Genomic DNA, 12,500 nt, shown 5'->3' with positions numbered 1-12,500 from the left:
TCATTCAGTCCCACACATTTCACTTCTTTGTCTATCTCATTCTTCCATTTTCTCACATCCCATTCGGCTCCCACTCTTCCTCCTCTTGTTACCACCCATTCACGCTCATTTTGATTCCTACCAGCCATTCTTATCGCCCACACAACTTGCAATCCACTCCTGTCTGTCATTCTCATGCATCTCTTCCTCCATTTGCTTCCACTTTCATTCCACAGGTACACCTTCCTTGCTATTCTTGCATCATCCATTCTCTCAAGCCTAATCTTGTGTGGCTTTTGTGAGTCTTTCCCTAAAGGTGCGCCATCCGATGTCACCTCTCAAGGCTTCAACTGCTGTGCCCCTCGGTGGACTCAGTGCCAATCTTTGCTACTCTATTCTGGCCCACTTCTAACTTTTCAATTTCATTTTCCTTCCATGCAATCACATCCATACCATACATTATACATGGGACAGCCACACTCTTCCACACTTCTCTCAACACATCATACTTACTTGCTCTCATCCTTGCCGCGCTTCCCAGTCGACCTACCCACTGGTTTAGCATATTTATCTTTTCATTCTTTGCCTTTGCACACCCACTAGGACTCATCCACATCCCTGAGTACTTGTATTCTTGCACCTGTCTCAACTCATTCTCTCCAAGTCTCCATACCACATTACTTTCATCCTCTGACCCATTCACAATCATTACTTTGCTTTTCTCACTGCTAAACCTTACTCCAAAGTCTTTACCATAGCCATCCACTACATCCAACAAACTTTGAAGCTCATCTGCCATTCACTCATAACAACTACGTCATCTGCATAAAGGAGTACACATACTTTATCATTCCCCCACACTTACCCCTACATTCATTCTTCTCATCCTGGCTGCTACCTCCTCTGTATACAGGCTAAAAAGGGTTGGTGACAATATACAGCCCTGCCTAACTCCTCTCTCACTCTTCACTCAGTCTGTCCCCCATGTGTACATAATACAACGGGCCTCATAAGAGCTGGACGAAATACCGCTTTTTTAATATAAATACCTAAATATTCACTAATTCATAATAATTTTGCGCAATGTTCGTCGTGGCTGATGTTGATTCATGCATGTTGTATGTAAATGTCATCTGAACCCTCTCTGGTTAGATTTCGTTGTGATATTAGGGATTTAATATTTCTCCATTTTCTCCCCTTGGCTAATGTCCACCTGCTTCCAACAACATCAATGGAAGCTATCTAAAAACGCATCAATCCTTAAAAATAATCAATATTATATAATATTAAATAAATACAAAGCCAAAAAGGAAAAAATGAAGGTCGAGAACACAAATATTAAGTCAATGTACGGTGAAAAGTGAGCCCGTTATAAAGACGCAATTTGTACCCCGGGCAGCAGTAGCGGTGTTAAACAACCCCTTTTATGAACTGCTATTGAGGAACTCTACGGACATAATGTGCGTTTCGGGGGTTTTAGACTTTCAAGAGTAAAAAAACAACAAAAAAAAACAAAAACAACATGAATCAAATAACAAGCATCAATAACAACAACAAGGAGAAAAAAACAAGCAACGACGACAAAAACAAGAAAAAACAACAAAAAACAGAAACAACAACAACGACTACATTTTCTATGATGAATAAGAAAATGGTTATGGGTCACTAATTCATTTTTAATTGCTACTCATATTTTGTCCTTTTTTTTGCCATTCATATTGATTATATTGCTTGTTTAATCCATTGAGTAATATGATGCTACTCTATGGGCATTTAACGTGTGAGAAATGTTTAATAATTCGATCAAATAAAGACAGAAAAGAGTTAATCTCATCAAATGTCTACTTGCAAACGTTACAATATTATGGTCAAAAAAACAAAAATACGCAAATAATCAAGATTTAATTAAGTATGAAAGTGGGATAAATTATTTTACACATGCTCTGATTATGGCAGCACTAAACAAGCTATATTAATCTTTTTCTTTGAGAGAGTTTTATTTCATGGTGTTTCAATATGGCTGTCTACCTGACTTCACACTTACCGTTTTTTCAAAGGCTGTTTCTGCTTATTTGAGCGATAAATGACTAAAATGAACACTTAGAAATAAAGATAATGCACTTAACATTTATTTTTCTGGTTACTGGTGATATCTTTCTCTTACTGAAATAATATCGCTTTCAGACATAGATATAACATATACTTCACTTCCTGACGTAATTATATAACCCTGAATGACATACATATTTCAGATTTTTAAGTTTATATTTTTAAAACTATTTTTTTGCCATTAACTAATATTTAACTTTCGATAAAATTAATTTACAGACAAAGGATCCTGAAGTTAACGGCAGCCATCTTGAAAATTTGACGTAATGTAGAATTTCCTAAATCTCTCTGAGGGTTAAGGTTATTCATCAGTCACTCTCTATCATTTCATTAATATTTCAATCAATATTTTTATTTATTTATTTATTTATTTATTTATTTTTAAGGTTAATATACACAAGGATATTGGCAGAGAAAAAAAATGAACACTCAGATAATTATACTCACAAGAAATGCACATTTTATTTATTTCTGATACAATTTTGCTTAAATAAAAATCAATGCATACAGACACTATAATCAAAATATTTATAGACAGGGTCCTTGAAATCCACACTGCTGGCTGGTGCTGTTACCAGAGAAGGTGGTACTGGTGGTAGCGTACATGACTGTCATGGGTGAAAGAGCAGAGAGGGAAAATAGGAGGAAGTATGACATACTTAAGAAAGTTGTGAGAGAGCATGGAGAGGAGAGAGTGCTAGTTATGGGTGACATGAATGCACATGTGGGAATACTGGGGGAACAGGTGAACAGGAATGGTGAAATGCTTGGAGAGTTTGTTGATGAACTGGAGCTGGAAAATCTGAACGTTACTTTGGCAGAGGGGCGTGTGACTTGGAGTGCAAGAGAACAGGAATCGGCAATTGACTACATGTTGGTGAATGGAAGAATGCGTGAAATTGTGTCGCACATGTGGATAGATGAGGATGGTTTGGTTGATATTGTGTCCGATCACAACATGCTGGTTGTGGAGTGCTTGATGCAGGGTGGGAATGAAGTGAAAGTGGCAAGTAAGAGAAAGAAGTGGAGACTGAGAGATGTAGGGTGGGAGAACTTTCAGGTTGATCTGAGTGAGAGAAGCTGGGACGACGAAAGTGTGCATGACGTGGAGCATCTGAATGAGAAACTGGTTGAGGACGTGAGGGGTGCTGCTGAGAACCAGATAGGGTTTGTGAGAGTAGGTAGAAGAAAGAATGTATGTAAACCATGGTGGAATGATGAAATCAGAGCGGCTAGGAAGGAGCGAAAGAGAATGAGTAGACAGTGTAGATGGCTGAGGAAAAAGAGGCATGAAAGCGATGAGGCAGAGAATGAGTATCTGAATGCATGGGCAGCGTATGTGAAGCAGCAGCGGTTGACGAGACGAATGATAATGAATGCTAAAGTGAAGAGTGAAAGGAGCGTGATTCAATCTTTAAGGGAGAAAGGTATGGAAGGTGGCCGTGAATGGTACAAGTTCATGAGAGGTGAGAATATGTCAGGCAGTGTTGGTGTGGAGAGTCTAAAAGTGGAGGGTGTAGTTATAACAGAGAAGGATGGAATCAGGGAGGCAATCAAAGGGTTCTGGGAAGAAGTAGGTGGGGTAGGTGAGATGTTTAGTGTGAGAGAAGAATGTGTAACACTGGAAAGGAAGAATGCAGATGAACTGGATGAAAGAATCAGTAGGGATGAAGTGGAGAGGTGTGTGAGAAGGCAGAAGAATGGCAAGGCAGCAGGTCCAGATGATATACCCTATGAGTTCTACAAGAATGGTGGGGAGGTAGTGATAGACAGAATGACTGAGTTATTCAACCGAGTGTGGGATGAAGAGAGAGTGCCAAGAAAGTGGAATGAGAGCCGAGTGTGTCTGTTGCATAAGGGAGGATTTAAGAGTAAGAATGAGCTGAAGAACTACAGGCCAATTGCATTAGTGAATACAGTAGGTAAAGTTTTCAGTGCAGTGTTGAATGAGAGACTGTGTAAATGGATTGAGAGAGCTGGAGTGCTGGGTGAAGAACAGAATGGTTTTCGTAGGGACAGGAGAGCTGAGGACAATATGTTTGTGGTGAATGAAATGATTGAGAAGAAAAAGAATGATGGGGGTAAATTGTACCTAGGTTTTTTGGATATAGAGAAAGCTTATGATAGAGTGAACAGAGAAATGTTAGGTAGAGTCTTAGAAAAGATTGGATTGAGTGCAAAGATAGTTAACGTAGTGCAAAGTATGTATGTGGACACAAGAGCTAGATACAGGCTAGGAGACATAGAAACAGACTGGGTGAAGAGTGAGAGAGGAGTTAGGCAGGGCTGTATATTGTCACCAACCCTTTTTAGCCTGTATACAGAGGAGCTAGCAGCCAGGATGAGAAGAATGAATGTAGGGGTAAGTGTGGGGAATGATAAAGTATGTGTGCTCCTTTATGCAGATGATGTAGTTGTTATGAGTGAATCGGCAGATGAGCTTCAAAGTTTGTTGGATGTAGTGGATGGCTATGGTAAAGACTTTGGAGTAAGGTTTAGCAGTGAGAAAAGCAAAGTAATGATTGTGAATAGATCAGAGGATGAAAGTAATGTGGTATGGAGACTTGGAGAGAATGAGTTGAGACAGGTGCAAGAATACAAGTACTTAGGGATGTGGATGAGTCCTAGTGGGTGTGCAAAGGCAAAGAATGAGAAGATAAGTATGCTAAACCAGTGGGTAGGTCGATTGGGAAGCGCGGCAAGGATGAGAGCAAGTAAGTATGATGTGTTGAGAGAAGTGTGGAAGAGTGTGGCTGTGCCATGTATAATGTATGGTATGGATGTGATTGCATGGAATGAAAGTGAAATTGATAAGTTAGAAGTGGGCCAGAACAAAGTAGCAAGGATGGCACTGAGTGCACCGAGGTGCACAGCAGTTGAAGCCTTGAGAGGTGACATGGGATGGAGCACCTTCAGAGAAAGACTGACAAAAGCCACACTTAGGTACAAGATTAGGCTTGAGAGAATGGATGATGCAAGAATAGCAAGGAAGGTGTACCGGTGGAATGAAAGTGGAAGCAAATGGAGGAAGAGATGCATGAGAATGACAGACAGGAATGGATTGCAAGTTGTGTGGGCGATAAGAATGGCTGGGAGGAATCAAAATGAGCGTGAATGGGTGGTAACAAGAGGAGGAAGAGTGGGAGCCGAATGGGATGTGAGAAAATGGAAGAATGAGATAGACAAAGAAGTGAAATGTGTGGGACTGAATGAATGGAAGAATGAGATGGAAAGAAAGAAGACCCTGGAATGGTACAAGGAGAAAGAGGCCCCGAGGTATGAAAGGTGGTATGATGGAAGCCTGGGCGGTGATCTTCTCTTCCGAGCGAGGGCACAGTGTATGGATGTGAATGCAAGGAGTTACAGGTGGTCTGAGTCCCGCAGCAAAGTGTGCCAGATGTGTGACATGGGAGAGGATGAGACGGTGGAACATGTGGTGCTGGAGTGTGTGCAGTATGCCAGAGACAGGAATGAGATGATGCAAGTGATACTGACTGAGTTAGGGCATGATAGGAATGAAAGAGTGGAGAAGACAGGAAAGGAATGGATGGTGTTGTTGCTGGGACTGGGTAGAGAGGCCAATGAAAGGATGATTGAGGCGGTGAAAGAGTTTCTGGAGAGAATGTGGCGTGCCAGGTGTATGAACAATTAGGATAGAGGATGCTGTTCGTTTCTCTTTTTTTTTTTTTTTTTTTCCCTTTCTACAGGAGTTGCCGATCCAAAGGCCTGGCTCAGGAGTGATCCTGTGCCACCTGTACCATCAAGATCAAGATCAAGATTTGTGTACCCCTTGATCCTGGACGTGACCAAGGGAGAGAGACGAGTTAAAGGAAGATCTCAATTTACTACTGAACTACAAAGGGAGCGAGGAATGTGACAAAAAGGGAGCAGTAAGTAGCAGGCAGGGTGTGTTAACATATAGCAGGAAGCAGATATGGCAGTGGAAGTTATTGGGGTTTTCAAGGTTCCAATAGTTTAACAGGCTGCAGTGGAAGTTATTGGGGTTTTCAAGGTTCTGGGTAGTCTGGGCGTGTGTGGCAGTGTTTGGGTGTGTGTGGCAGTGTCTGGGTGTGTGTGGCAGTGTCTGGGTGTGTGTGGCAGTGTTTGAGTGTGTGTGGCAGTGTTTGAGTGTGTGTGGCAGTGTTTGGGTGTGTGTGGCAGTGTTTTGGGTGTGTGTGGCACCCAGACACTGCCACACACACCCAAACACTGCCACACACACCCACACACTGCCACACACACCCAGACACTGCCACACACACCCACACACTGCCACACACACCCAAACACTGCCACACACACCCAGACACTGCCACACACTCAAACACTGCCACACACACCCAGACACTGCCACACACACCCAAACACTGCCACACACACCCAGACACTGCCACACACACCCAGACACTGCCACACACACCCAAACACTGCCACACACACCCAAACACTGCCACACACACCCAGACACTGCCACACACACCCAGACACTGCCACACACACCCAGACACTGCCACACACACCCAGAAAGAACCCTGACAACACTAATTAATTCCATCATTATTTCCTTAATTAATAGCAGTCATTCACATATCAACAATAATGAAATAATGAACTTTAATAAATCTTTAAAAAAATATATATATATCTTGGGTAGTGATATTGTTATACTCTTCAATAATATCAATAACATCTTTTCTTGGTGTCTGGGTATCAAACCGAACCATTTCAAGCTTAATCTCTTGTTTCTTGACCTTCCTGACCTCTGTCTTGCTTTGTACTGACCTTGTGACCTTTACAATTCCTTAAACTGGATTTTTATGTTAATACTATTTTTTTTCTTTTTTTTGGGTAATAGATGGAGTTTGCAGAAGCGGTGAAAGCTTTGGCACAGGACAAGGAAAGGGTTATTGAAGATTTAAAGATTAGGATTCAGCTTCTAACAGATGAATGTGACAGAAGAAGAGGAGGAGGAGGAGGAGGAGGAGGAAGAGAGGAGGAGGAAGGGAGAAATGTTGGAGGACAGATATTGCAAGAAAATGTTGAATTGAAGGTAAGAGTGTGTTTGGGTGTGTTTGGGTGTGTTTTGGATGTGTTTTGAGTGTTTTGGGTGTGTTTTGAGTGTGTTTTGAGTGTGTTTGGTGTGTTTGGGTGTGTTTTGAGTGTGTTTTGAATGTGTTTTGTGTGTGTTTCACCAAGTGCTGTTCACTGTCAACAGACACACTCACACATTGTCCTCTCCCTCTCTCTCTCTCTCTCTCTCTCAGAATGAGATCACCTCACTGCAGAAACACTGCACTCTGAATCACTGTGCTTTGTCAATGTCACTGTTTTGCAAGGCCACAGGGATGGCCTTGCAAAACACAGGGGTAGCTGGGTTCTCAAGAGTGTTTCTCCTACACAAATGTTGTTAATCTGTCACTGGAGCCGTAAAAACACCCTTGAAAACCTGCATTTTAAAAGAGTGTTTCTCCTGTCAGTAATGCAGAAATGTTGTTAATCTGTCGCAGAAATGTTGTTAATCTGTTGCTAGAACCATAAAAACACCCTTGAAAACCCACATCACTTTAAGTAGAGCCTTTTAAAAGAGTGTTTCTCCTGTCATTAATGCAGAAATGAACACCCTTGAAAACCTGTGTCGCTTAAACTAGAGCCTTTTAAAAGAGTGTTTCTCCTGTCAGTAATGCAGAAATGTTGTTAATCTGTCACTGCAACTGTAAAAACACCCTTGAAAACCCACATCACTTCAACTACAGCCTTTCAAAAGTGTGTTTCTCCTGTCAGTAATGCAGAAATGTTGTTAATCTGTCACTGCAACTGTAAAAACACCCTTGAAAACCTGTGTCACTTCAATTACAGCCTTTTAAAAGAGTGTTTCTCCTGTCAGTAATGCAGAAATGTTGTTAATCTGTCACTGCAACTGTAAAAACACTTGAAAACCTGCGTCACTTCAACTACAGCCTTTTAAAAGAGTGTTTCTCCTGTCAGTAATGCAGAAATGTTGTTAATCTGTCACTGCAACTGTAAAAACACCCTTGAAAACCTGTGTCACTTCAATTACAGCCTTTTAAAAGAGTGTTTCTCCTGTCAGTAATGCAGAAATGTTGTTAATCTGTCACCGCAACTGTAAAAACACCCTTGAAAACCCGCATCACTTCAACTACAGCCTTTTAAAAGAGTGTTTCTCCTGTCAGTAATGCAGAAATGTTGTTAATCTGTCACTGCAACTGTAAAAACACTTGAAAACCTGTGTCACTTCAATTACAGCCTTTTAAAAGAGTGTTTCTCCTGTCAGTAATGCAGAAATGTTGTTAATCTGTCACTGCAACTGTAAAAACACTTGAAAACCTGTGTCACTTCAACTACAGCCTTTTAAAAGAGTGTTTCTCCTGTCAGTAATGCAGAAATGTTGTTAATCTGTCACCGCAACTGTAAAAACACCCTTGAAAACCCGCATCACTTCAACTACAGCCTTTTAAAAGAGTGTTTCTCCTGTCAGTAATGCAGAAATGTTGTTAATCTGTCACTGCAACTGTAAAAACACTTGAAAACCTGTGTCACTTCAATTACAGCCTTTTAAAAGAGTGTTTCTCCTGTCAGTAATGCAGAAATGTTGTTAATCTGTCACTGCAACTGTAAAAACACCCTTGAAAACCTGTGTCACTTCAATTACAGCCTTTTAAAAGAGTGTTTCTCCTGTCAGTAATGCAGAAATGTTGTTAATCTGTCACTGCAACTGTAAAAACACTTGAAAACCTGCGTCACTTCAACTACAGCCTTTTAAAAGAGTGTTTCTCCTGTCAGTAATGCAGAAATGTTGTTAATCTGTCACTGCAACTGTAAAAACACCCTTGAAAACCTGTGTCACTTCAATTACAGCCTTTTAAAAGAGTGTTTCTCCTGTCAGTAATGCAGAAATGTTGTTAATCTGTCACCGCAACTGTAAAAACACCCTTGAAAACCCGCATCACTTCAACTACAGCCTTTTAAAAGAGTGTTTCTCCTGTCAGTAATGCAGAAATGTTGTTAATCTGTCACTGCAACTGTAAAAACACTTGAAAACCTGTGTCACTTCAACTACAGCCTTTTAAAAGAGTGTTTCTCCTGTCAGTAATGCAGAAATGTTGTTAATCTGTCACCGCAACTGTAAAAACACCCTTGAAAACCCGCATCACTTCAACTACAGCCTTTTAAAAGAGTGTTTCTCCTGTCAGTAATGCAGAAATGTTGTTAATCTGTCACTGCAACTGTAAAAACACTTGAAAACCTGTGTCACTTCAATTACAGCCTTTTAAAAGAGTGTTTCTCCTGTCAGTAATGCAGAAATGTTGTTAATCTGTCACTGCAACTGTAAAAACACCCTTGAAAACCTGTGTCACTTCAATTACAGCCTTTTAAAAGAGTGTTTCTCCTGTCAGTAATGCAGAAATGTTGTTAATCTGTCACTGCAACTGTAAAAACACTTGAAAACCTGCGTCACTTCAACTACAGCCTTTTAAAAGATTGTTTCTTCTGTCAGTAATGCAGAAATGTTGTTAATCTGTCACTGCAACTGTAAAAACACCCTTGAAAACATGCATTACTTCAACTACAGCCTTTTAAAAGAGTGTTTCTCCTGTCAGTAATGCAGAAATGTTGTTAATCTATCACTGCAACTGTAAAAACACCCTTGAAAACCTGCGTCACTTCAACTACAGCCTTTTAAAAGAGTGTTTCTCCTGTCAGTAATGCAGCAAAGTGTTTCTCCTGTCAGACACAATGCTGAGAATAGTCTGTGTGTCCATATTACTTGATACAGAAGCCACATCCTCACTCTGTCACGTCTTTGGGGGAACTGAAGAAAAACTGAGGCTGGTGTTAGCATAGTAATAATAATGATAGCAATAATTTTAAGGTATTTATGTATGTATATAGTCACCCTTGTCATGTCCCCTGTGCCACTTGAAGACCCCCACCAGACCCCCTCTTAGTCACCCTTGTCATGTCCCCTGTGCCACTTGAAGACCCCCACCAGACCCCCTTGTCATGTCCCCTGTGCCACTTGAAGACCTCCACCAGTCACTCTCATGACATCCCCTCTCTCTCTCTCTCTCTCTGCAGCCACACCAGGCCAGCCCACTCCTGTCTCATGGTACCATCACCTTTAATTCCTGCCAGACTGGGGACACTGTGTTGGTGGTTTGGGATGCAATACATGGCCACTACAGTGTTCATTTTGAAACCGTTCATGCTGAGGAGGGTGAAAACTGAGGTGGAAAATTAATAAACTTACAAAATTGAGGTGAGTCTGTGTGTGTGTGTGTGTGTGTGTGTGTGTGTGAGAGAGAGAGAGAGGGGAAGGTGTCTCCTCACAACACTTGCATTTCCTTCACTCTGATGCTTACAACTTGCTGGGATTGACTAAAGGTGAGTGTGTGTGTGTGTGTGTGTGTGTGTGTGTAGATAGACAGATGGACAAACAGACAGACAGACAGACTATTTATGTCCATGTTTGAGTGACTGGCTGGCTGGCTGGCTGGCTAACTGACTGACTGACTGACTGACTGACTGACTGACTGACTGACTGACTGACTGACTGACTGACTGACTGACTGACTAAGTGACTGACTGACTGACTGACTGACTGACTGACTGACTGACTAAGTGACTGACTGACTGACTGACTGACTGACTGACTGACTGACTAAGTGACTGACTGACTGACTGACTGACTGACTGACTGACTGACTGACTGACTGACTGACTGACTGACTGACTGACTGACTAGTGACTGACTGACTGACTGACTGACTGACTGACTGACTGACTGACTGACTGACTGACTAAGTGACTGACTGACTGACTGACTGACTGACTGACTGACTGACTGACTAAGTGACTGACTGACTGACTGACTGACTGACTGACTGACTGACTGACTAAGTGACTGACTGACTGACTGACTAAGTGACTGACTGACTGACTGACTGACTGACTGACTAAGTGACTGACTGACTGACTGACTAAGTGACTGACTGACTGACTGACTGACTGACTGACTGACTAAGTGACTGACTGGTAGCTGGTAGTAGTAGTAGTAGTGTAGTATTACATCATAGGCTACGGTCAACTCTCTCTCTCTCTCTCTCTCTCTCTCTCTCTCTCTCTCTCTCTCTCTCTCTCTCTCTCTCTCTCTCTCTCTCTCTCTTACACCACATAACAGTCATGATAGTCCCTTCTCTTGGTAGTGACATGATGTAGAGATCTCTGTGCCATAATTATGGAGAGAGCGTGTTTATATTCCATAGACACGCATAGAAAGACGGCGCCATTTGCATCAGCTGATGAGGCCCAGACCGAGACCCAAACATTCTCTCCAGTGCGGTTCCTGCAGCCTGTGTGATGTGATTATTCATATTTTTGCCTACCTACACACCTGGCCGGCACTCCCACAGCGTGTATAGAGACTGAGGTGTGTCATGTAATTGTGGAGCACTTGTGGAGGTGAAAACAGTGATATACTGACTGTAACACACTTGTCTAGGGTACAGGCTACAGATAGACTCAGTAGCCATTCTTATCCTCACAGTCTAATATTACAAGATAATTTAACATGTGCATGTCTGTCTGTCTATACCAGGCCGCCAGATAATTTAACATGTGTGTCTGTCTGTCTGTCTGTCTGGCTGTCTGGCTGTCCACAGGTAGGCGGGTCGAACATGGCGTAACACCCTTCTATCATTTTATATATGAGAGTATGGGTTATATTAGGTAACAGGGAAGGATTGGGGTAAGGAATAGGATGGGAAACTTGTGATGGGTGATCCTGCTGATGAAAAGTCTGGCTTAATTTGAAAAGATGGGAGATTAAACCACTTTCTTATATACGGTGAAAGAAATGAATATCAGGTCTTGTTTGGTATAGGGGTGTATTGAAAGCTGTAGATGACTTGTAGGATGTATTGTGGGTAAATATTAATGCTTGTGTCACCTTACCTGCCTGTGATAATGTATAATAGTTATCTACTTATTATTCAAGTTTGCAGAGTCGAATTTTAAGTATTTTAAGTAAAGGGACTGATGTGATGTGTCTGATACTTTTGTTAAGAAGAAATGCATGGCACTATCGCAATATTCACCATAGTTTTCTGTTATTTAAGCAATTTGACAGCGTTAGTGTTTAATTAATAGTTAAGTGTTTAAACAATGTCTTAACCCCCATTAGGTCCATTGAAAGCCATATTTTGTGTGGTACCTAATATATTAATGGTGTGTGTTTGTGTGTGGGTGTGTGTGGAGCCCAGATGGTGACACTATTCTGCAATGAGTGGGTTAGGTAGTCCTTGATGTGGCCTGCGGGAGTACACGGTGGTGAGGAAAGCCATTTTGTCTGAAGTGGCAGGAAGTGTATCAGTGAACATTGTGGTGGCAAGGTC

At 41.6% G+C, this 12,500-nt stretch overlaps 1 protein-coding gene across 5 annotated transcripts in view; it reads right to left on the bottom strand.

The window, feature by feature from the left end:
* Nucleotides 1-985, bottom strand: part of LOC135098967 (uncharacterized) — a 12,155-nt gene extending 11,170 nt beyond the window's left edge. For 3 of the 5 annotated variants that reach the window (XM_064001417.1, XM_064001414.1, XM_064001416.1), the window contains exon 1: nucleotides 1-984. This exon is cut by the window's left edge and continues 669 nt beyond it. The gene's annotated coding sequence lies outside the window, so the exon portion shown is untranslated. The other 2 variants (XM_064001415.1, XM_064001413.1) reach the window with 2 other exon arrangements.
* Nucleotides 986-12,500: the final 11,515 nt, after the last annotated feature.

Source organism: Scylla paramamosain, unplaced genomic scaffold (assembly GCF_035594125.1).
Source record: "Scylla paramamosain isolate STU-SP2022 unplaced genomic scaffold, ASM3559412v1 Contig95, whole genome shotgun sequence".
NCBI classification, from domain to species: Eukaryota; Metazoa; Arthropoda; class Malacostraca; order Decapoda; family Portunidae; genus Scylla; species Scylla paramamosain.
Note: the sequence above shows the minus strand (reverse complement) of the source record. Positions and strands in the feature narration are given on the sequence as shown.